The sequence below is a fragment of the Diadema antillarum genome, unplaced genomic scaffold (genome assembly GCF_040938485.1).
Source record: "Diadema antillarum isolate AM-2024a unplaced genomic scaffold, OU_Dant_1.0 scf00000144, whole genome shotgun sequence".
Lineage (NCBI taxonomy): Eukaryota > Metazoa > Echinodermata > Echinoidea > Diadematoida > Diadematidae > Diadema > Diadema antillarum.
Window position 1 is genome coordinate 587,800 of NW_027271033.1, and position 20,647 is coordinate 608,446.

General features: G+C 40.1%; 1 pseudogene; it reads right to left on the reverse strand.

Moving 5' to 3' along the window:
* LOC139721494 (uncharacterized) overlaps window positions 1–20,647 on the reverse strand; it is a 188,909-nt pseudogene that overhangs the window by 24,893 nt on the left and 143,369 nt on the right.

Here is a 20,647-nt window from a genome sequence, read left to right on the forward strand (position 1 = left end):
AATAGCTTGTAAACGGCATGTATAAATGCATCTACATGTAGTGATACGGCAAATTGATTGTTCACTGCACAGAAAATGTTAAAACGTAAACTATACATTGTATCTCGGGCTCTAATGCCCCTCAGCACCTCTCACAATTCCTTCAGAATCTATATGTACACACATTTCAAAGACTTTCTGTAGGAAACAATGAGAATAGACGAGGCTTGTCTGTGAAATTTCTACCCGTTTGACTGAATGCTTACCTGATAATCCTGTTCATATAAGGTGCATCAGAAATGTCTATTCACTTTGTATGTTAATTAAGCGTTACCCAATTATGGGAGACTAGTTATCAGAGACTACTGTACAGTTAATTCCTTCATCTTTTTTTTATCTTATTGCAGTTGCAGCACTATTCTGGCCACTCACCCCATATGACAATAGACAATTAAGCCATGCCTTCCATTATCTGTGCTAGTCTGGCACACATTGAACAAACAGGCAGCCAATTGTATTGAATGTACAATTGTGACTCTGCACCTCAAAACAAACAAAAAGTCGCCAGACATGAATTTTTAGTTAAGACCATATTCTGAAAGAGCAGACTTTAAGCTTTAAAATGATGTATAACTCAAATCAAATGGACTCATCTAACCTATCTAAATATTGGAGAGAAACCACAAACTCAGGAAAATGTGAACTGAGAAAAGAGGCTCTGAAGTACAGTGTCTATTCAAGCGCTTAATCTTTACCAAACCGTGCTGGCTGTGCGATGAATGGGACAAAAAACAGGAAGTAAACCACCAGAGTAACAACAATGAAGGGATTATCAGATTAAAATGAAATTAAGCACGCCTCATTAACACATTCTGTCCATAATTACTGCCAACTTTCAAAGCAGTATAGCACTATCCTTTCAAAAGTTATTAGAGTTGAAAGTGAAGAGTGTGGACAAGGTTTTTCAGACATGAAAAAGGGATTCTAAAGACACACATAATCACACTATTCTACCAAAAATGTTCGAGATAAACTGCTAAAAAACACACAATCCTGCCCGTTTTATGATACCAAATTTTAGCATAATGTAAAAGAAGACCCGCTCTTTCAGAAAATATGAAAAAGGCAAGTTCGGCTAGGTTGACCCATTTCACTTATTTTCAGTCCTCACGCAAAATCAGAGTGTGCGACTTTATGTTCGTTTTGAGGTGCACGGTCACAATTAGATTATGAGTAATGGGAGCGATCCTCTCATCTACAAGATATAAATGGCCACCTGTTTGTTCTCCTGCCCACTATTCCTGTGCCTCACTCCACGACTGGGTTGCCTCCCTGGTTGCGTTAATTGCCCTGGTGTCTGCACAACATAGCCAGGGGGGATGGTGAGTGTGTGTTTTTATTATAGTTTCTGTATTATACTCACTTTGAGCGTAGTCGGTAACAATAGCATACATTTCACAAATAGGCAGCCAGTTGTAGATGTATCTTGTAGACAAGATATTCACTTGATTCTCATATTGTCTACAGCTGAAATTACATTTACATTCAATGAAATACACAACCAGATCTTGAAGTATTCTAAAATGTTCTCATGCATTCATTGTTATAAAAGTAGTCATGAAGTATTTCTATGGCTAATCTACATGTCCCATGATTACATGTTTATAACTAACTTTTTGCCCTGGCCCTTACCTGTCATATGATTTCTTGGAGAGGAACTGGTCAAGGATATCATCAGCATCACCATCTGTGGAAAGAATATAGCATATTATACATTAAACACAATGCAATCTTGAGTGTCACTGCAAGTTTGTCCTCAACAGTATTCTTTGTCATATAACAAACTCTATCATTACTACATACATTGCAGCATCTCTGAAAAAACATAAGAAGCTTAAATGAGAATACACCTGTTTGAAATGTAAAAGTCTCTGTCTACGACTTACTAATAAAATCAAGATAAAATTTTAAAGAAAAAAGTTCCATTTAATCTTATCTTATTGTGAAAGCATCCGACCAAGTCTATGTATTACTGAGGTTAATGTGAGATTTCAAAGCTCTGTAGGGTACTCTTTCATGAAATGTATCTGTCATAAAAGGAGGTACATGTAAACACATTAAACACGACCTTTAGCACATCTTTTATTATCACTGTGTATTAGAAGTGAAGGCCACCGCACACTACACGATCAGACTGGTCTTAAAGTCTTAAGCCAAGTTGGGTCTTACGACCAGTTGTACGACTGGACACCGCACACTATACGACTGAGTAAGCTTATGACTGTAAAGCGCATGCAGTGCGCACTGCCTGTGCTTTCATTTTACTGCATTGTGAATGGCTGAAAGCTCATGACTGGTCATAGAAATTCAACATGTCAAATCTCTACGACTGGCGCTAAGACCCAGTCGTACGACTTGAAACTGGCAAGACTGTGACGTCACACTTCTAGTCTTAAGACCGGTGAATCGGGGCAAAATCGTGTAGTGTGCGGCGGGCTTTAGGCCTAAACATATTATCCAGGGGTTTTGCAATGTAATTGTGTGAAAGTTTTCTTTGAAGCCCAGTCTGCTCTGGCTGGGATTTGTAACACAGATATGTCACTCCTAGTTGGTGCCAGTGTAAAAACTGACCATGTCGTGTCATTCTTGAAAGTCAGTGTCAATTCCAGATGCACACATGGCGGTTTTAATCCATCATGCAGTACTTTGCTTGAATGCATGATGATGGGACTTTTGGTATGTGATAAGCAAATGTCTATCTCTCTACTAAATGTAGTCGGTTCACTCGACATATTCCTTCATATAATGAATTATCTACACCCTTCCATCTGGAAGGTATGCATCATAGTTACATTAAATGCTGCACTTCCTGGCTAATGTACTTTGCATGAACATGTTCTCATCCTCCAAAACATCTTGTCCAGGTGGATTTGATGAATAGACTGCACCCTTTGTGCAGAAACCAGTGCAATTAATACAATTCGTTTTTCAGTAAGTTATTCCAGGTTAAGGGCCTTAGCTGGGGTAGTAGGCATTTTCACATCAGCCCGATGTTTCGAAATAGTGCGCTATTTATTGACTTAGGAAATAAACCCGATCACGAAATAGCATGCTATTTGATAGTGTGAATACAAATTAGCGCGCTAATTCTATCGCTCTGATCGAGAAAATTTCTCGAGTCCAACTCGGGAAATTTCCGAAATAGCGGGATAATTTACGAACTAGCGTGTCATTTGATAATGTAAAATTGCCTCAAGAAATTAGCACGATGCATCCCATCATGCCTAGCGATCATGCCGGTAATTTTTTTGAAAGCACGCGCTCTACTGGTATACCCGACACTGTTTGCGCATGCTCAGCTGTTGAATTAGCTTGAAAAAATTTCCGGCTGATGTAAATAGGAAATGAAATAGTGCGCTAATTTGCCATCATGAAAAATATCTTGAGCTTGGATTTTTATCGAGCTGATGAGAAAACGCCTAGTTTGCACATAAATCTCCCAGCACAATTTCTATATCACATACACAGGAGTAACACTGTACCAGGTGTGGCCTGAAATGAAATGCTCTTTTTATCAATCTATTCACAATAGGTTGGGATCCAAGTGGCAGTTTTCCATCAACAATAAGGAACGAGACATCAAACTTGTCATCGAGAAAAGTTAGGTGATATGCAGGGGGTGGGATGATTAGATATTGGTTGCCTGTGATCATCACCTTTTGAAAAGGGAAAGTTAGAAATCAAAGCAGCACCTCTAGAAAAGTGTGCTGTTATCTGGATAAAAGTAATCACATCCTTATCAACCTCAATTTTTACTCTCATTACTATGGCCATGGAAGCTACATATTGACTGGAAGTCATTGAGATACATTTGTGTAGTCAAGTTCTATACACATAGAAAATTTGGGCATGTTCGGACAAGTGGTTTCTGAGATGAAAAACAGAGGGAAAATGCATGTGTGTGCATCGGTGTTACAAGCTCGGTAATGAGGTTTTTGGCAGGAAGAAAATCAAACATGACACTAAGGCCCAAATTCACGAAGGTGGTTTAAACCTAGACCATGGTGCAAAATTTGAACCATGGTCTAAAATTAGCATTAAATAGGTGTACATTCGAAATGCGCAAATAAAAGCGTGCTTGCTACTGGACGTCTGATGGTGTATGCAATCTGTTAATCTTATTTACGCAGAAGAAATTTGCATAAACCATGGTTAAAACCATGGTTTCAATTGAAACACCTTCATGAATTTGGGCCTAAGTGTTTACAGGTGTTCTTGACCTTAAAATAGGCTTTTGAAATATCAAATTTGACCCTACTAATTTGCATAACCAAGATGGCTGCTTGCCAATGGTAGACAATGCCCCACCCTTGGCTAGAGAGTCTCTGGACACCATATGGTGATATTTAAACTCTCACAACATTCGGACTACTGACTCCATTGACAGTGCATCCCTTTGGACTTTGTTGAGGACATGATTAGTGTAGCCTGGAAGTGAGAAAATGCTGATATTTGACATGTAACTTTGTGAACTTGGAAAAATGACAGAAGCTGCAGTACCAAACTGAATAGTGAACAATGCACATGTAGCTTTTGGGATGATGCATATACATACATGGTGTCTTGATGTTAATGTGGCTGTGAGCTGGCTGATATACTCTGTTGTGCTGTATGCTAACAAGGACCAGCTCGAGTTCTTAATGACATTATAAAGGGTATGAAAGTACTAGCCTGTTATTCATGGAGATTGATCTTCATGGGATTAATGTCACTGGTGGTATGAGTGAGTACATAGCTGGGATTCATACACGTAATGTTGAATTAGAGTGGCAATGGATAAACCTGTATAGAGTTGTGATGATGCTGAGAAATATAATTTCTGGACATGAAACAGGATCAGGACAGGATCTTTTTCACTGTGAGGCACTTGTGGAATTCACACAAAAAACAATAACAGATTTTCTTTTGATCTCAGTCTGTGTCCTTGATATGACATTAGCTGAGTTAACTTGCCTTGAGTTGAAATGTGACATTGTATTTGACTGGGGTCATGAGCTCATGATTTGCTGAAATAATTGTAAGTATTGTCGTCATTCTTTAATGAACTGTACATTATTTAAAGGTGGTATGGCATGAGTGTGACTGATTTTCAATTAGACACTAGACAATGACTATTGCAATAGCTCATCTGAGCCTTTGGCCTTTGGCTCATGTGAGTTAAAAATGATGTAAGTGACAATCATGATATCATATACATGTTCTTATGACATGCAAGTTTTAGAGTATTGGGCTACAATCCTATTATCATTATACATAATGAAAGTTTGTTGCAAAATGATTGATTTACTACTTAGTAGATAAAATTTAGAACATGCACCTGGACTCCTGACCTGTACTTACTTTCCCCTACCGAGTCAGTAAGTTGGCAATCATCTATTCACTCAATGTGATAGAAATCATGTGGAAACGTTGTTGAATTGCTGTGTGAAGTAAATCAGGATGCTGGACACTGTTGGTGACACTGTTACCAAATTTCACTTGATAATCTAATAGTTTAGTTTGATAATTTAGAATTTCAAATAAAATCCAATTTTATTAAATACTCCAACATTATTATTCATGGCTTTATTGAAAAGTATATGTATAAAGGACAACCATCCCAAGCAAACTTAAAAAAAGCCAATAAACTCATGATATGGTTATGCTTATCCTTTACTCATCATTGAACTCTTGTTTATTGTAAAATTCTCATCTACATTGTACATAATTTTGATTAGTAGTGAGTGATTTATATTCCATCACATTTGGTTCAAATCCCTTATGAGCATCATTTTTGTCTTTTTTTTCAATATTTTTACTGTACAGCAAAAGAACATCTTTTTTGCTTTCTTTTTCATTCTTTTGGATCTTGCATATCTTTGGAACCAATGGCCCTTTTTGGTTGTCATGAACACATTTAAATGACCTAATGTAATGCATAATCTCAATATAATGTAAAATAAAAGTGAAAAGATTAATATGGAATTCTGGTTATTTTCAGGCATTTATAGGATTTGTTGGGGTAAGGGTGGTCATTCTGTACACTTTGGAAGTCTGAGTATTGCACTAAAATTCAACACATACCATTCCGATTTTATTATACAAATATTGGAACAAGCAAAAGAGGGCCATTACTTGTACATGTATCTTGACTCCTGCTTCTCAACCAGTGGGGATGCCAAGCTTTCACAGGTCAGCCACAATGTCGGCCCAAAATGAAAAAAAAAAAATGTTTACTCTAACTGGGCCTCAAAAAAGAAATTGTAGGAGCAAAAGTGGGCCTTGTTTGGAAAAAGGTTGAGAAGCATGGATCTAGACCACACTTTTACTATACCATCATTACTGTGTAAGGTTTCTATGGCATCACTCCTGGCTTGGCTCTTGGCTATGATCATATCCAGGTCATCATTACCCAGTGTGGACACAGACCTTGGCTGCTGAGGAGAAAGAGAGACAGGAAAACATTTCAAACTATTGCAAAATAAGTTCATAAGGATGTTTGCTAAATATAGATAAAGAGTTCTCTAGACACATCCAAAAGTTGTACTTACCTGTGACAGTTTCGACAACGGGCTGTCATCTTTCTCAAATGATGGCTAATCAGCAACTAATAATTTGGCACCAATCAGCAATCAACCAGGTGTGACATCCGAGTGATAGCCATCGTAAATGTCAGTCAGTTGGTATGCCCCCCATCCCAGCTGATTGGCGCCAAATCATCAGTTGCCGATTAGCCATCGCTTGAGAAAGATGACAGCCTGTCATCAAAACTGTGGCAGGTAAATACAACTTTTTGATGTGTCTAGAAAACTCTTTATCTAATTGAATATTTCAAACTATTGTAATTACACCATGTCTGTTTATGTAAATCAAAAGGCAATTCTTCCTGTGAAGAACCCAACACGAAGAAAAAAAAAAGCAATTCTGTGCAGTATTCCTACTCCTAATTCAGAGACTCCAACCCCAGAGACTCCAACTCTCCCGTTTTCGACGGGAGATCTCCCGCCGAAAACCCATTTTTGCAAAATCTCCTGTTCTCCCGCTTGAGATTTAATTTCTCCCGCCCTGGCTCTGTGTCTCCCGTTGGAAAGGATTTCTTACTTATTGCTATCGCATGTTGAAAAAATAAGCCTTAGATAGCACCAGAGAGCATCTAGAAATCTAGGAACTTCGTGCTTCGTACACATCAAAATGAAGTCTCCCATTTGCTAGGGGTTTCAGGCAGGAGAATCTCCAGATCAGAAGGTGCTTTGGGTTGGAGTCTCTGCAACCCCAAGCACCTTTTGATCTGGAGATTCTCCCGCCTGAAACCCCTAGCAAACGGGAGACTCCAAGTTGATGTGCACGAAGCGCAAAGTTCCTTGGGGCCTATAGGGTTCTAGATCCTCTCTCGTGCTATCGAAGGCTTATTTTTTTCAGCATACGATGGCAATAAGTAAGAAATCCTTTCCAACGGGAGACACAGAGCCAGGGCGGGAGATATTAAATCTCAAGCAGGAGAACGGGAGATTTTGCAAAAATGGGCTTTCGGCGGGAGATCTCCCGTTGAAAGCAGGAGAGTTGGAGTCCCTTCTAATTTTCAGAAAAGGCACTTCATAATATAAAAAGTTTACCAAACAAAGACAAAAATCCTCAGGACACTAACTTTAATGATCATACTACTGAATTACAAGTTAGAGTGATGAAAAAAAATGAAAGAATGAAAGAAAAGCTAGCTGACTAATTCATCATCAGTTAGTTTCTGCAATATTTTGTGTAAATAACAATCCTTGTCAGGTATACTCTCATAATAAAAAGTGCATTGATGTAGATCTGTTCTCTACAATGTTGATTTGAATACCTTGACAGTTTCTTTGAAACCAGTTAAAAGTTAAGCTGAAAAGGAGTGAAATTTTCTTAGCATAACAATGAAAATTTGATCAGAATTGGATGAAAAAGGAAGTAATGACATTTTGAAGTTCTGCTAATTTTTAGGAAACACTTCTTGAACATTCAATATGAATATGCAAATGGTGAAGTGATGATGTCATCCCATCACAACTTGACATATACTGTAAAACATGATATATTCGCGGCATGAATTTTTCGTGAATTGGAGCCGACAGCCTTTTTTGCGGCATGAAATTTTCGCGAACTGCCACTGGCATTCAATGCATATAGTGTAGGCAAGAACTTTCGCGTGCATTTTAATTTCGCGAATCTTGGCGCTCGCGAAATTCGCGAAATTAAAATGCACGCGAAAATTCCTCGTTTTACAGTAGTTTGTATATAAAATTTTGAAAATTCCAAAATTTCATTCAAATGCAATTATGCCCCAGTGTCAAATCCTGATATATCTTACTGATCATTATTTTGAAGTTATCCAACTCGGAATAAATTATACCCCTTAACCATAACTTAATACCTGGAGCCCGTTGCATAAAACTTACCGTTGAATTTCAATGGTAACTACCGTCAAAATTACGCATCATAGCCAATCAGCATCAAGGATTATAAAATTTACCGCTAATTTGAAGACTTACCGCTAGAAAGGAGCGGTAAGTCCAGCGGTAAGGGTTTTATGCAACAGGGCCCTGGGCTATTCAGCGAGCTTGAATTCCTGGGGGGGGGGGGCAAAATTTTGCATGAACATAAAGCCGGATGTAATCTACAAGACAGTTCAGTTAAATTTTCCAAAAATTTCCATTTTCTATTTTGAATTAATCAATTATGCAAAAAACCTCATTTTCGTCTGTAATTGGCTTATAAAATCTTATGGAATGCTGATTTTTGGTGTAAATATTCCTAGTGACATTCCTAACATTCATGCATAAAAAAATTCAGTATCAAAATTAATTTCTTATGTTTTTTTATCGTTTTATCAATATTTTATGTATTTCCCTGTTTTTTTTAACTTTTGTTTTTGTTTTTTTAGCAGAATTTTTCATACATATTTTTTGAAGCATTAATTATACTAAAATAAATCGATTTCAGCCATTCAAATTAAAAATATGAATCTTTATATATATTAACTGAAAAAACACAATTTATATTGACTTTGTACACAAAATCATGTTTTCGAGCAATTTTGGGGTTGACGAAAATTTTTTGAAGGGGCATGGCTTCGGAACAGTATGCCCCGGCGCAACAAATTTGGTCTCAAAAGTTGTGGGAGACTTGAAAGTAAAAAGTCAGCGAGTGGCGCGGTCAAAAAATTTTGCCCGCCGGAATGGTCGCGGAATTCGTCGAGGGGGGCATTATGCCCCCCCCCCCCCCCCCAGGTAAGTTAGGGTTAATAATAGCAACTTTGAATTTCATTTTTTGTACATATTTAATGGAAAATTGTGAAGTAATGACATCATTAGCTCACTCATTTGCTTATTCATATCAACTACAGATACAAAAACTGTTTTGCAGAAGTTAGCAAAACTTCACAATATATCATAACTTCCTTAATCTTCATCCGATTTTGATCAAATCTTCAGTACTCATAACATTTTACTCTTTCTTATCAGACTAACTTATAAGTGGACTGGAATTCTTCTTTAAAGATCCGGACGCTTTCAAAACAAAATAACAAAATTGGAACAGTCACTTTAAGTGGAAATAAAATATGTGACTTATCCAATGAACTTACTAACTGACTGCTAGACAAGATGATTAAAAGCATTTAGAAAATGAAAAAAAAAAATGGATGATCTTTCAAGATTTGCAGGGTAGTGAGAATAGTGCAAGAAGAGATTGTGGTTCACAATGTTGCAAGTTCTGATAAGGACGAGAGAAAAACAGAAATGAGGACAGGTAAAAGAGGGAGAGCACATATACGTAGAGTCTCCTTATGTCTGGAATTGGTGATGTGGTAAGATTGAAGGATGGGTCACCATGTGTATAGTGTGGACTGTTAAGCATTCTTTTGCTTGAAGGTGAAGTCCTGAGACTGTGATGGATCATTGTGTGGGTAGCCCTCATAAGGATTATGGGTTATCATTTTGCTATTTTTACAGTCCTGAGAGGGACAAACCACCAAGCGAGTAGCCCTACTAAGGACTCTTGGGTATTCTTTTGCTGTACTTGCTGAGGTCCTATGAGGGGCAGCTCTTATTACCTGCCGTGCCTGCACACATAGCACTCCTGACAGCTGACAGTCAATACCATCTTCTCACCTCTCCAACCATTAAAACCCTCACTGCTCATCCCCTCATACCTCCCGCTGCATCTTCTCCAATTCACAGGATTTACCAATTCTAGGAAAGATTACTCTACTCTTTTTCACTTACCCTTTTTACTCTCCTCACTTCTCCCCTCTCCTCTTCTAACCTAACAGAGCTTCTTTTAGGGTGGCACAGCAACTGACTTCCACGTGGTCCACCCTGGAAACGTCCTACGGCTAACGAGTTGTCTACCTTTCGGTCATTTGATCTGATCTGATCTACTTGAGACATCTGTGTCTTTGTACATGCCATTACTATCCTCTTCACCAAGGAACTCTTACGTACTGCATTGTAAATATTATGTACATTATTTGAATTGTGTATATTACAGTTGAACCTCTCGTATCCGGACAAGTCGGGACCGAGGCTCATCCGGATAAGGGATTTGGCCGGATACGGGAGACTCAATGCTTTATACATGTACATATACATACACATGTACTGATGTAGCCCATTGTAGTACCACATGTAGTAATGTGTATACTGCAACCTTTTCATTGTTACACTCAGTAACAGACCCCAAAATAGAGGTTCGTGTTTGCAAGAATGAAATCATTTTCTTTTATAAATTCTTGGGATAATTTACCTAAATAATTATTAAGAAATGTATCAAGTATAGGTAATCCATGTGTGTTTGTGTAGGAGTTCTCAAGGAGTTGGGAATTCCCCTTTCCTCCCGTAATTATCTTTAAAAAAAATCACGGCGAGATTGCGTCCGTATAATAGAGAGATCCGGATAAAGGGAGGCCGGATAAGAGAGGTTCAACTGTATTGATGACCTTACCTGACGATGCCTACCCTTGGGATCTTACAATTCACTGTACAGGGCCTCAATCCTGCAGAGAGATGTTATATACAAGTGGCAACTTGCTATGATCCTCTTTCAGGAGACTCATCTCTCTGACAAGTCCTGCATCCAGGCTTTTACTTGCCTTTACAGGAAGCTGGCATCATGGTACTGCTACATATATGAAATTAGCTTGAAAGAGTGTAACATCATTGCCACCTGCACCGAGAACGCTGCCCTCCACTGGCACCTCATCAAGGTGCACGGCCTTCACATCATCAATGTCTACAAGCCCCCTCCTACCCAGCTTGTACCCCATGACCTACCCCAAGCAGTCTTCGGTACTGTATGCCGGCGACTTCAACTGGCAGCACACTGACAGGGGATATGACTACTGCACGTCAAATGGCAAAGAGTTATGCAACTGGGCTTCAGAATTTGACCTCTACCTGCTATTCAATAGACGTCAACCTACCAATTTCTACTCCAGCAGATGGGACTCCTCCACCAACCCAGACCTTGCACGGTGGCATAGTGAATCCTCTGATCTCAGATGCCCCTGAGAGACTAGTACTAGACAGCTTTCCTCAGAGTCACCATATACCTATTATTATTAATGGCACACCCATAGTGTCCCCAACTCTGACATGCTAAGCAAAGAGATGCAATTTCTGCAAAGGCAACTGGAACGTCTACAAGGAAGAGACAGATAACCTAGCAGCTAATCTTCCTTGCCCCTACTACTGGCATCAACAAGGTTCATAGTGCTTTCCTCCTAGTAGTCAGCGCTTCATCAAAAGCAGCCATCCCACGAGGCTGTCGGAAAGAGTATATCCCCGGATGGGACAAGGAGTGTGAAAGGCTCTACGAGACACTCCATAACTCACAAAATTCTGAATATGCCACAGACGCTGCAGCCCACCTGAAGTCTCACCTTGACGACACACGCAAGGCACACGGGCGGGAAGCCTGAGAGAGCATCGACTTCATACACTCAAGCCGGTAAGCATGGCAACTAATCAACAGACTCACTGGAAGGAAAACCAAGAAAAATGCTTGCCCTGTCACACCAGATGCAATAGAACGCACTCTCATCAACAATGGAATATACCCCTCCCCTGACAAGGACTTCTCCAGCGATATCAACAACAAACTGAAGGGAATGAGAAACACTCCATCTGCTGATCGTGGCCTCAAAACAGCCTCCACTACGTCTGAAATGAGACGAGGATTAGACACGCTCAAGTGTGGTTTAGCCCTTGGCCCCGACAACATCCACCCAGAACAACTACACCATGCTGGTCCTCGCCTAAGTGACTGGCTAAGACACTTCATGTCGCCATGTCTCTGTGATGCCAAAAACCTCCTGCAATGGAAGAAGGCCACTGTTGTGGCCATCCTAAAGCCAAAACCTCTCATCCGCCTCTGACAAAGTCTGGCATCATGGACTTGTCCTCAAGCTCTAACAAGCACTACAAGACAGACAGATGGTCCTAGCCATCACAAACATCACCTCAGACTGCTGCTTCAAAGTTATCATTGATGGCATGTCAAGGAGAACCAGGACCATCAACAATGGTGTTCTCCAAGGCTCAGTCCTTGCACCATCAGTCTTCAACCTTTTCACAGCAGATATCCCCCACATTAGCAGCTCTAAATACGCCTACGCCGATGACCTGGCTATCCTCTAAACCTCAAACTCCTTTGAGGAAGCTGAACACACCCTCACCCAAGACATGCAGACTCTGCAAGTCTACTACCACCAATGGTGGCAGTAACTCAAAGCACAAAGGACCATTTCTTCTGTGTTCTACCAGAACAAGGAAGCAGACTGCCAACTCCAAGTCAAACTCCAAGGAACCAACCTCCCTTTCTGTGCCACTCCAACTTACCTTGGAGTGAAACTCCACCCCTTACTCACCTTCCGTCACCACGCACAGACAGAACGTTGCTGGGAAAGCATCTGCCAGAGTGTGCCTTCTACACCGACTACTGTAAAGGTGGAAATTTTTGCAGTGTTGAAATTTTTGCGCAACCAGAAAATAGCATGAAAATAAAAGCGAATATTTTTGCTTGCCATATGTTCCCGCTACTTACTGTCTTGATTCTGTGGATTTAAAAAATGTGAAACTCTTCTTACTGGGCCAAGCGCAAAAAATTAGTCACGTGAAAATATCCACTTTTACAGTATGTGGCCATGACTGGGGAGCCCATTTTACCACCCTTTGCTCTACCAGTTAACGAGTTGCCTACCTTTCGGTCATTTGATCTGATCTAGTTGAGACATCAGTGTCTTTGTACATGCCATTACTAGCCTCTTCACCAAGGAACTCTTACGAACTGCATTGTGAATATTATATACATTATTTGAATTCCGTATATTATTGATGACCTTACCTGACGATGCCTACCCCTGGGATGTTACAATTCACTGTACAGGGCCTCAATCCTGGGGAGAGATGTTATATACAAGTGGCAACTTGCCATGATCGTCTTTCAGGAGACTCATCTCTCTGACAAGTCCTGCACCCAGGATTTTACTTGCCTTTACAGGCAGCTGGCATCATGGTATTGCTACATATGTGAAATTAGCTTGAAAGAGTGTAATGTCATTGCCACCTGCACCGAGAATGCTGCCCTCCAATGGCACCTCATCAAGGTGCAAGGCCTTCACATCATCAATGTCTACAAGCCCCCTCCTATCCAGCTTGTACCCCATGACCTACCCCAAGCAGTCTCCGTTACTGTTCGAAAGAACTAAAACACATAGGTGGGCAGGTCAAGAAAGGGAAACTTCAACTTGATGTGTATCATGCTTTGAAGGAGCTTGGGATATCTAAGGTCAAACCCACCCGACGAGGTCGCAGGTCATTTCAGAAGACCCAGAAGGCCATCCCTGTCCTCTTAGGCAACAGGCGAACTCGAAAATCAAATAAGATCATTGAACAAAGAACTCCTGCACCGAAAAGGATCTCACAAACTTGCCATCTCAATGAAGAAGCACCCCTCACCAGAGTTGGCTATTGGAATGCACAGTCCATGATGAATAAACCAACAGCAGTATGTGATTTTGTTATAACCGAGAAACTGGATGTTGTGGCCATAACTGAAGCTTGGCTCAGAGGCGACAGTCGTGACAGTCCCACATTAGCTGAAATCCAGAACACGCTTAAAGACTACCGCATTGTTAAGCTGCCTCGCAAAGGAAATAAAGGTAGAGGATTTTGTGTCATATTGCGGAACCGCTACCATGTCACCAGTTAATCTCATTCCTTTGAATCCTTTGAATGCCTAGAGTTAACAGTATCATGCTCTGGTCAAAAAAAAACTTTCTCGCTCATCACCATCTACAGGCCACCACGGACGGGCATCAGCACCTCACTCTTCTTTACGGAGTTTTCCAGGTTTCTCGAATCTGTCAGCCTTCTATGCAGTAAGGTGATAATCTGTGGAGATTTCAACTTCCACTTCGATGACTCACTTACTCCAAGTACAAGAAAACTTCGTGATATGCTGGAGTCTTGTGGTTTGAAGCAGGTTGTCTCTCAACCAACTCACATTCCGGGTCATACATTAGACCTGCTGATTGTACGAGAGGACGATGACACTGTCAGCAATGTCTCAGTTCTCCCCATGATGCCTTCTGATCATGCAGCAATAGTCTTCACTGCATCTCTGGCAAGCCCCCCGCTTACCAAGAAGGAAATTCGTTTCTGCAAACTGCACGGCATTGACTACACAAGATTCAGTGATGATGTTAAAAGTTGTTTTGCCAAAGCGTACGACATCGAAGATCTTGACTTGTGTGAGAAGGTGAAACTGTTCAACAACTCAATCAAAGACACCCTAGATCAACATGCACCAGTGACTGTTAGATCTGTACATCTGCGACCTCATGCTCCCTGGTATGACGATTCACTAAGAGAACAGAAACAGAAGTTGCGTTCCAAAGAACGGTAGTTGAGAAAGTCTGTCCCAAAGCTGACGATTGATAAACAAATAATGAAGAAGGCCACTACAGAATACCATACTGCCCTGAAACAGGCCAAAAGATTATATCACCAGAAGCTGATCAATGACTGCAACAGAAACGACCTATTCAGGCTGATACATGACCTTACCATCGAGCGCCCTGGACAGACTTTACCTTCCCATGACTCATATGAAGAACTCTCTGAGAGACTCTGTAAGTTATTTGATGATCACTCAACTGTGCAATCCCCTGTACAACTCGGAGATGAACCCAACTTCCCTCTCTGGCTCCTTTTCAGTCCTGAAGAATCCCATGAGCTCTTTGACCTGCAGTCTTGAAGCATTTCAAAATGTGTCAGAAGAAGACGTGCTGAAGCTCATAAAATCCAAGAAAATAAAGACATGTCCTTTGGATCCAGCACCTGCTATTGTGTTCAGCAACTGTACGGATACCTTTCTTCCTGCCATTACGGACATGGTAAACCACTCTCTTGATCATGGAGTTTTCCCAAAATCCCTTCAGTCAGCACTCATCACACCCGTACTGAAGAAGCACAATCTCGATCCAGAGTGCTTAAACAACTACCGCCCAATTTCGAATCTTCCATTTCTGGCAAAAGTCATTGAACGTGTAGTATGTCAGCAGCTTATGCGGTACTTAACTGGGAACTCCCTCCTGGCCACGAGGCAGTCTGCCTACAGACAACATCATAGTGTTGAGACAGCACTTTTGCGAGTGCACAATGACCTTTTGCAGTCCCTTGACGACAAATGTCAAGCCATCCTTGTCCTCTTAGATCTGTCCTCAGCTTTTGATACGATAGATCGTGCGATCCTTCTCTCCATGCTGAAGAGCAGGTTCGGCAAGGCCGAAACAGCATTAGCCTGGCTATCATCATATCTTATTGACAGGGAACAGAAAGTGACAGTTGACGGCATCACCTCCGACCCCATTCCACTTAAATGGGGTGTCCCTCAAGGATCCGTAATTGGACCACTTCTGTTCATCTGTTACACCACTCCAGTCCAGGAAATCATCAAAGGTCCTGGATTTGACTGTATGATGTATGCCGATGACACCCAACTCTACATTTCTATGAAATCCACAGACAGAAATCAAATCATCAGGAGGCTTGAGCTCTGTCTGACAGATATCCAGAAATGAATGGAATGCAACCACCTTGTCCTGAATGACAAAAAGATGGAGGTGCTCCATGTGACATCTCATTTCAAGCCTTCCAGAACCCTGACTCCCATTGCATCCGGAGAGTGCCAAGTCGTGCCATCTGCAGCAGTTCATGATTTGGGTGTCTTCCTGGACAACAATCTTCAAATGAATCGACATGTCAACAATATCTGCCGTAGTGCTTCCTTTGCCCTGAGAAAAATAGGAAAAATCCGAACCCTTCTTGACAAGCGAACAACAGAGGTACTAGTACATGAGTTCGTGACTTCCGTCCTTGACTTTTCCAACAGCTTACTAATTGGCCTTCCAGACAAGGAGATTAGTAAATTACAAAGGATCCAGAACTCTGCAGCACGTCTGGTAACAAAGTGTAAGAAGTACGATCACATAACACCAATCCTCGCTGAGCTTCACTGGCTCCCTATTCAATACCGGATCCAGTATAAAATCATTCTGTTTGTTCACAAGGCTCTACACAATATGGCACCGGACTATATATCTGAACTCGTCACTCCATACGACCCTATGAGAAATCTCCGATCTTCCTCTCAGCACTTGCTTCAAGTCAACACAAGAAGGGCCAAGAGATACGGGGAAAGGACTTTTGCTTATGCAGGTCCAGTCCTCTGGAACTCCCTTCCTCAGCTACCCCGATCCCAAGAAGACTTCGAACTGTTCAAAAAACAATTGAAAACTCACTTATTTCACTTAGCGTACAGTGTTCAGTAACTTTTGCAGTAGTATAGTAGAATTATACCGTTATCATATGTGCTTTGCCAATTTTCAGTTGTAACTAATACGTTTCATTATGTTATATATGTACACTGTATGGAAAGCGCTTTGAGAACCTATTTTGTGTTGAATTGCGCCATAAAAGAACATTATATTATTACTATTATTATTATGCTGGCTCTCCATACAGTACTGGTAAACTGTCGTCCTTGGACTTTACAGCTTACAGCAAAAAGAATACCCAATAAAGCTTATAAGGGCTACCAACATGGTGATTAGTCCTTCTCACCTCTTCACCAATTCCTAATGTAAGAAGACTCTACTCTCCCTCTCTTACCTTTGCTCCTTTCTGTTCACTTTCCTCATTTCTTCTTTCTCCAATCCCTATCAGGACTTTCAGCATGGTGAACAGCAAACCTCTCCTCATGTTGATCAGAACCGAGTATAGCACTCTCCACTTAATAGGGTAGTGTCAGGGAGAGCATTTCTTACCCAATTAAGCGGAGTACCGCCAGAGAGGGTGTTTCGTACACATCATAGCTATCATGCAGTGTGCCCCCAAAAATATTTCAATGGGACACTCCACAATGATAACTTTAAAATAGTGAATCAATCCATATAAAATTTCAGGGTATGAAACTATAACTCATTGCCCACATCTTACAGAAAACCCCATTCAATTTGCTTCAGTAGTCAAAGAGAAATAAGGAATTTTGTAGAGCATGTTAGGAATCTCTACCCTCCAAGTTCTGTCTATTGTTTTCACACACAAGAGCATCGAAGTGCTAAACTTGGAAGAATCAGACTCATGACATGCTTTACAACAATCCACATTTCTCTGTGACCGCTCAACCAAATTTAATGGGGTTTTCTGCAAAATAGAGCCAAGATGTTGTATATTAAGATCCTGAAGTTGCATTTGGACAGTTTAATCATATTGGGTGTTATCAATGCGAAAATGCGAATGTAATTTTTTTGGGGGACATACTGTGCACTTATTATATAGCACCACATTCATATCATGCACAGTATATCACTACAACTATGGCTCATTTAAAGTTGCATGTAGCCTTCGCAGAAACCCTAATTTCTCTTGTAATGGTTTTAAGGAAAAAACATAGAAACCAAACAGAATTATTGTTTCATATACGTATGTGCCTCGTTGATGACCAACTGTAAAGGATACCAATAATCAGTAATTCATGCCTAGTCGTTGCTTGCATGAGTGCAGATTCAACATTCATGAAAATATGATAGACATTGGACAAGTCATATCAATATGACACTGTATTAAAGTGCAAACTTGACATCGCAAACTTGCATGCAGCCATAAATCATGTGTTCATTAATGGCGATCTAAGTTCGCTTTTTTGTGAACATTCAAAGAAAGGCAAGAGTCTCAATGGAGCTAGCTTATTCTTTGTTTTTATCAAGGGCTGGTTAGACACTTATAGTGATCAGTGTGTCACTACTATGTGTAGCTATGATAGTCTGTTTGACACTGGTGTAATGATTTTTACATGACAGGTATAAATGCGTCTACATGTAGTAATATGGTGAACTAATTGTTCACTGCACACTAACATGTTAGAACATAAGCCACAGTGCTTTATTGCCTCTAAGCACCTACACTTCCTTCAGAATTTACTGGTAAATTTCATACATTCCAAAGACTTGCAGGAAACGATGAGAATACATGAGGCTTGCCTGGAAAATTTCTACCTGTTTAAACTGGAATGCCTACCTGATAATCCGGTAAGTATGACATGCATTGGAACTGTCTATTCACATGTGGAGACTAATGTATTGTACATGGTACATTGTATAAGATAATACATGGCTGAGATTAGCATTTAATTTCTGTGTTATGTCAAAGGGATCTCTGTGCTTAGGCAGTACACTGTGTGACAAACCTTTCTTATATTTAGTGTCCTCCCTCCATTTCTCCAGTTTGTGTAACACATGGCTAATGCAACCAAATCAAAGCCATAATATGTGACTGTGCATTGCAAAATAAACAAAAAGTCGTACGCCCTGGTTGAATAGCCAATCTTGAGTTTTTCGTACTTTCTGAATGGGCAATTCTTCTACAATATTCTAAAGTTTGGGTTCATAATACGAAAGGGAAATTGTGCATTTAGCAGTAGCTGCGTTTCCAGAACACATTTTTTTTTTCTTCAAAGAATACTGTGATTAGGCACAAATTTGTATGTCTTACAGGCCCCTTTTCATTTCTTAGAAAACCTTTACACTTCACTTTCAACTCTAATGACTTTTGAAAGGGTAAGGCTACTGCTGTGAAAGATGGTATTAGTCATGAATAGAATGCGTGAGAAGAGTATGCTCAGTTTCAGCATAATCTGATAATCTCTTCAATGTTGTTGCTATGGAGTTTTACATTTTGTTTTTTGGTCTCATTCATTGCACATTGGGCTCGGAATGATTAAGCCCTTGAATAGACCCTACACTTCAGAGCGTCTTTTCTCAGTACATAATGTACTTTTTCGGGGCGTGTTCTTTCTTCCCAATATTTAGATAGGTTAGGAGAATCCATTAGAATTGAATTACCATTACACATCATTTTAAAGCTTAAAGGTTATTCTTTCAGAATCTGGCCATAACTAAAAGTCTATGTCTGGAAACTTTTTGTTGGTTCTCTGATGCAGGGTCACATATGACAGGCACATTCAAGGATGCGGTAACTTGCTGCCTCATTGTGAAATATCTAAAAAGTTGTTGATGCTGTTGCAAACCTTTCTGTCTTCAGCATTGACTGGAGAGGGAGCTATTCGGCTTCTCATTGGTGCAGGCATATGGGTCTCACCAGTGTCGATGCCAATAAATGCACTGTCAGAGTCCAATGGGATGGAGGGAGACCCCTGCAGCGAAAAACAAAATAAAACCAGAGACAGAAAGAGGTTAACCTTAATCTTGCCTAAAAGGTGCTCAGTTTTACCACTACACATGCTTCCTATTCATCCTGACAAAAGTTGGTATAAAAAACTCATGCACTGTTACATGAAAGATATCAAACATCAGTGTCAAAGGAATATATATGTATATATAAAAACTAAACAAAAAGAACAAAAATGAAATGAGGTCACAGCCCTGCAATATGGACTACTGAATTAACAGTGAGCCTGTTGTAAGATGTACAGCAACTGTTTACCTGTAGCAGGTTTTACATTCATGGAAATACTTGTTGTCAGTTTGATTCTTTTTATATCAACACCACATGACTTTAAAAGCTCTATACAGCAAGCCTGAAAGTAGTCTCTCAGCTGAAAAGTATGATCATTAAGTTCATGGCACTAATAAGCAGTATTCTGTCAAAATAACTGAGGTCAAGCAGTACAAATATTAATGTACAGCATCACAGATTTTTTTTTTCATCATCGATAAGAAACTTGTCTGAAATCTTGAAACACAAGAGAGATTCATCAACAATTGATACTTGAATAACAGCAAACTTACCCTGCCAATGGTATTCATGTTAGGCACCCCTGTGGCTGTTGTAGGTTTGCCTGTAAATGTATATTAATTCAGGAGCATGTTATTATTTAATCATTAATAACAATCTGTGTAATGGTCTTCGATCTACTTGAGAGGTATTTATTAAAATCTCCATAGTTTTTAAAACATCCCTAAACTTGAATGCAGCCATAATCAGCAAGTTAAATGTGTATAGAGGAAAGATATTTCCAGCTCAGAAATTCATTCCACTCAAATGATCTTTTCATCAAGAATTTTGACTGGAAAAGC